Raw genomic sequence first — 5,958 nt, forward strand, 5'->3', positions numbered from 1 at the left:
CCGTGGACTCATAGGAATATATATACATATATAAAAATAAATATATATATATATATATATATATATATATATATATATATATATATATATATATATATATATATATATATATATATATTTTCATTTATTTTGCTTTGTCGCTGTCTCCCGCGTTAGCGAGGTAGCGCAAGGAAACAGACGAAAGAATGGCCCAACCCACCCACATACACATGTATATGGATACACGTCCACACACGCAAATATACATACCTATACATCTCAACGTATACATATATATACGGACACACAGACATATACATATATACACATATATACACATTCAAACTTACCTCCCAATTCACTTGACCCTCAACCCTACTCTACCTAATAACATCGCTCTTATTCGCATTTACTCTCAACTTTCTTCTTTCACACACTTTACCAAACTCAGTCACCAGCTTCTGCAGTTTCTCACATGAATCAGCCACCAGCGCTGTATCATCAGCGAACAAGAAATGACTTACTTCCCAGGCTCTCTCATCCACAATAGACTGCATACTTGCCCCTCTTTCCAAAACTCTTGCATTTACCTCCCTAACAAACCCAACCATAAACAAATTAAACAACCATGGAGACATCACACACCCCTGCCGCAAACCTACATTTACTGAGAACCAATCACTTTCCTTTCTTCCTACACGTATACATGCCTTACGACCTCGATAAAAACTTTTCACTGCTTCTAACAACTTGCCTCCCACACCATATGTTCTTAATACCTTCCACAGAGCATCTCTATCAACTCTATCATATGCCTCCTCCAGATCCAAAAATGCTACATACAAATCCATTTCCTTTTCTAAGTATTTGTCACGTACATTTTCTAAAGCAAACACCTGATCCACACATCCTCTACCACTTCTGAAACCACACTGCTCTTCCCCAATCTGATGCTCCGTATATATATATATATATATATATATATATATATATATATATATATATATATATATATATATATATATATATATATATATTGCTTCGTCACCGTCTCCCACGTTAGCGAGAAGCGCACGGAAACAGACTATAGAATGGCCCAACCCACCCATATACACATGTATATACATACACGTCCTCACAAGCAAATATACATACCTATACATCTCAACGTATACATATACACAGACATATACATATATATATATATATATATATATATATATATATATATATATATATATATATATATATATATATATATATATATATATATATATATATATATATATATCTTTCTTTCTTTCATACTATTCGCCATTTCCCGCGTTAGCAAGGTAGCGTTAAGAACAGAGGACTGGGCCTCTGAGGGAATATCCTCACCTGGCCTCGTTCTCTGTTCCTTCTTTTGGAAAATCAAAAAAAAAACGAGAGGGGAGGATTTCCAGCCCCCCCGCTCCCTCCCCTTTTAGTCGCCTTCTACGACACGCAGGGAATACATGGGAAGTATTCTTTCTCCCCTATCCCCAGGGCACCACACATAAGGAAACAAGTACATTAAATTGAGAAGGTCTAATGGAGGGCAAGAAAGTTTGTACCTGACACATATACAAGAGATGAATTACTGGGAGAGGATAGGAACCATGATTTTAGACTATATTGTAACAGAGAAGAAAGATGTGAGCCACAATAACAACTTTCAATTGCCACAATCAATTTGACAAAGTTGATTGTAAGAAGTTCTTCAGAATTAGCAAGGAGAGTTCAGTGATATAGGACTTCCATGCTTAAAGATGCAAATGAACAGAACAAATGAGGAAACTATAATGGCTTTTTAAAAAAAATTGTAGAACAGAAGAGTGAGTTTACATTAAGAGATGGAGCCTTTAAAGTGTACAACTCCTTCCCCATGCTCCACAATTAGGCAATCACAATAAACAATTAACCTTTCTTATAAGCCTGAATGATTAAGTCAACAGCTTCTGAAAGATTGTTGGCAATAAAATGGGGTTTCACAGTAGGGTGGTTTTCACATGCCGGAATGTACTTTCCAGTCCGCACCAGCACACCTCGCATCCCACACTTCTGTGCTCCACCAACATCAGACACTATATATATATATACATATATATTATCCCTGGGGATAGGGGAGAAAGAATACTTCCCACGTATTCCCTGCATGTCGTAGAAGGCGACTAAAAGGGGAGGGAGCGTGGGGCTGGAAATCCTCCCCTCTTTTTTTTCTTTTTTTTGATTTTCCAAAAGAAGGAACAGAGAAGGGGGCCAGGTGAGGATATTCCCTCAAAGGCCCAGTCCTCTGTTCTTAATGCTACCTCGCTAACGCGGGAAATGGCAAATAGTTTGAATGAAAGAAAATATATATATATATATATATATATATATATATATATATATATATATATATATATATATATATATATATATATATATATATATATATATATATATACATGTACATAGTTCATACTATCTGCCTTTATTCATTCCTATCACCATCCCGCCACACATGAAATAACAACCCCCTCCCCCTTCATGTGCCCGAGGTAGGACTACGAAAAGACAACAAAGGCCACATTCCTTCACACTCAGTCTCTAGCTGTCATGTAATAACGCACCGAAACCACAGTTCCCTTTCCACATCCAGGCCCCACAGAACTTTCCATGGTTTACACCAGACGCTTCACATGCCCTGGCTCAATCCATTGACATCACGTCGACTCCGGTAAACCACATCGTTCCAATTCACTCTATTCCTTGCACGCCTTTCACCCTCCTGCATGTTCAGGCCCCGATCACTCAAAATCCTTTTCATTCCATCTTTCTACCTCCAATTTGGTCTCCCACTTCTCCTCGTTTCCTTCACCTCTGACACATATATCCTCTTGGTCAATCTTTCCTCACTCATTCTCTCCATGTGACCAAACCATTCCAAAACACCCTCTTCTGCTCTCTCAACCACACTCTTTTTATTACCACAAATCTCTCTTATCCTATTATTACTTACTCGATCAAACCACCTCACACCACATATTGTCCTCAAACATCTCATTTCCAGCACATCCACCCTCCTGCGCACAACTCTATCCATAGCCCACGCCTCGCAACCATATAACATTGTTGGAACCACTATTTCTTCAAACATACCCATTTTTGCTTTCCGAGATAATGTTGTCGACTTCCACACATTCTTCAAGGCTCCCAGAACTTTCGCCCCCTCCCCCACCTTATGATTTGCTTCCGTTTCCATCGTTCCATCCGCTGCCCAATCCACTCCCAAATATCTAAAACACTTCACTTCCTCCAGTTTTTGTCCAATCAAACTCACCTCCCAATTGACTTGACCCTCAAACCTACTGTTCCTAATAACCTTGCTCTTATTCACATTTACTCTCAGCTTTCTTCTTTCACACACTTTACCAAACTCAGTAACCAGCTTCTGCAGTTTCTAACATGAATCAGCCACCAGCGCTGTATCATCAGCGAACAACAACTGACTCACTTTCCAGGCTCTCTCATCCACAACAGACTGCATACTTACACTTCTTTCCAAAGCTCTTGCATTCACCTCCCAAACAACCCTATCCATAAACAAATTTAGCAACCATGGAGACATCACACACCCCTGCTGCAAACCTATATTCACTGAGAACCAATCAATTTCCTCTCTTCCTTACATCCATCCTCGATAAAAACTTTTCACTGCTTTTAACAAATTGCCTCCCACACCATATATTCTTAATACCTTCCACAGAGCATCTCTATCAACTCTATCATATGCCTTCTCCAGATCCTTAAATGCTATATATAAATCGATCTAGTTTTCTAAGTATTTCTCGCATACATTTTTCAAAGCAAAAACCTTATCCACACATCTTCTACCACTTCTGATACCACACTGCTCTTCCCCAATCTGATGCTCTGTACATGCCTTTACCCTCTCACTCAATACCCTCCCATATAATTTCCCAGGAATACTCAAAAAACTTATACCTCTGTAATTTGAGCACTCACTTTTACCCCCTTTCCTTTGTACAATGGCACTATGCAAGCATCCGCCAATCCGCAGTCACCTCACCATGAGTCATACATACATTAAATAACCTTACCAACCAATCAACAATACAGTCACCCCCTTCTTTAATAAATTCCACTGCAATACTATGCAAACCAGCTGCCTTGCCGGCTTTCATTATCCGGTAAGCTTTTACTACCTCTTCTCTGTTTACCAAATCATTTTCCCTAACCCTCTCACTTTGAACACCACCTCGACCAAAACACCCTATATCTGCCACTCTATCATCAAACACATTCAACAAACCTTCAAAATACTAGGTCCATCTCCTTTTCTCATCACCACTACTTGTTATCACCTCACTATTAGCCCCCTTCACTGAAGTTTCTATTTGTTACCTCTTCATACGGACTTTATTTACTGCCTTCCAAACCATCTTTATATTCTTCCTAAAATCTAATGATACTCTTTCACCCCAACTCTCATTTGCCCTCTTTTTCACTTCTTGCACCTTTCTCTTGACCTCCCGCCTCTTTCTTTTATACATATCCAAGTCATTTGCATTATTTCCCTGCATAAATCGTCCAAATGACTCTCTCTTCTCTTTCACTAATAATCTCACTTCTTCATCCCACCACTCACTACCCTTTCTAATTTGCCCACCTCCCACACTCCTCATGCCACAAGCATCTTTTGCGCAAGCCATCACTGCTTCCCTAAATACATCCCATTCCTCCCCTACTCCCCTTACGTCCTTTGTTCTCACCTTTTTCCATTCTTTACTCGGTCTCTCCTTGTACTTCCTCACACAAGCCTACTTCCCAAGCTCACTTACTCTTACCACTCCTTTCACCCCAACATTATCTCTTCTTTTCTGAAGACCTCTACAAATCTTCACCTCCGCCTCCACAAGATAATGATCAGACATCTTTCCAGTTGTACCTCTCAGCATATATATATATATATGTATATATATATATATATATATATATATATATATATATATATATATATATATATATATATATATATATATATCCCTGGGGATAGGGGATTAAGAATACTTCCCACGTATTCCCTGCGTGTCGTAGAAGGCGACTAAAAGGGGAGGGAGCGGGGGGCTGGAAATCCTCCCCTCTCGTTTTTTTATTTTTTTTTCTAAAAGAAGGAACAGAAGGGGCCAGGTGAGGATATTCCAAAAAAGGCCGAGTCCTCTGTTCTTAACGCTACCTCGCTAACGCGGGAAATGGTGAATAGTTTAAAAGAAAGAATATATCCCTGGGGATAGGGAAGAAAGAATACTTCACACGTATTCCCTGAGTGTTGTAGAAGACGACTAAAAGGGGAGGGAGCGGGTGGCTGGAAATCCTCCCCTTTCTCTTTTTTTAATTTTCCAAAAGAAGGAACAGAGAAGGGGCCAGGTAAGGATATTCCCTCAAAGGCCCAGTCCTCTGTTCTTAACGCTAATTCGCTAACGCGGGAAATGGCAGATAGTATGAAAGAAAGATATATATATATATATATATATATATATATATATATATATATATATATATATATATATATATATATATATATATATATGTATATATATATATATATATATATATATATATATATATATATATATATATATATATATATATATATATATATATATTTATATTTTTTTTTATTATACTTTGTCGCTGTCTCATCAGCATGTATAAAGTATATTAAGGTTTGCCGTGTGAGCTTACCAAGCTGTATGTATGTAGATAAAGCTATATGACGGGTAAGGTAGTCACCGGTGGACATAATAAGGAGACTCTGCTAAGGTTTCTCCACATTTTATAAGCATGTCAGGATGGCCGAGCGGTCCAAGGCGCTGCGTTCAGGTCGCAGTCCGGTCTTCCGGGCGTGGGTTCGAATCCCACTCCTGACAGTGAAAGTTTTTTCACCAAAGATAC

The 5,958-nt window shown here is 38.6% G+C and overlaps 1 non-coding gene across 1 annotated transcript; it reads left to right on the forward strand.

Annotated features, from left to right (window-relative positions):
- The first annotated feature begins 5,849 nt into the window (after positions 1-5,849).
- Positions 5,850-5,933, forward strand: TRNAL-CAG (transfer RNA leucine (anticodon CAG)). Its single transcript has one exon. It is a non-coding gene; the product is annotated as a tRNA-Leu (tRNA).
- Positions 5,934-5,958: the final 25 nt, after the last annotated feature.

The sequence above is a fragment of the Panulirus ornatus genome, chromosome 17, assembly GCF_036320965.1.
Source record: "Panulirus ornatus isolate Po-2019 chromosome 17, ASM3632096v1, whole genome shotgun sequence".
NCBI classification, from domain to species: domain Eukaryota; kingdom Metazoa; phylum Arthropoda; class Malacostraca; order Decapoda; family Palinuridae; genus Panulirus; species Panulirus ornatus.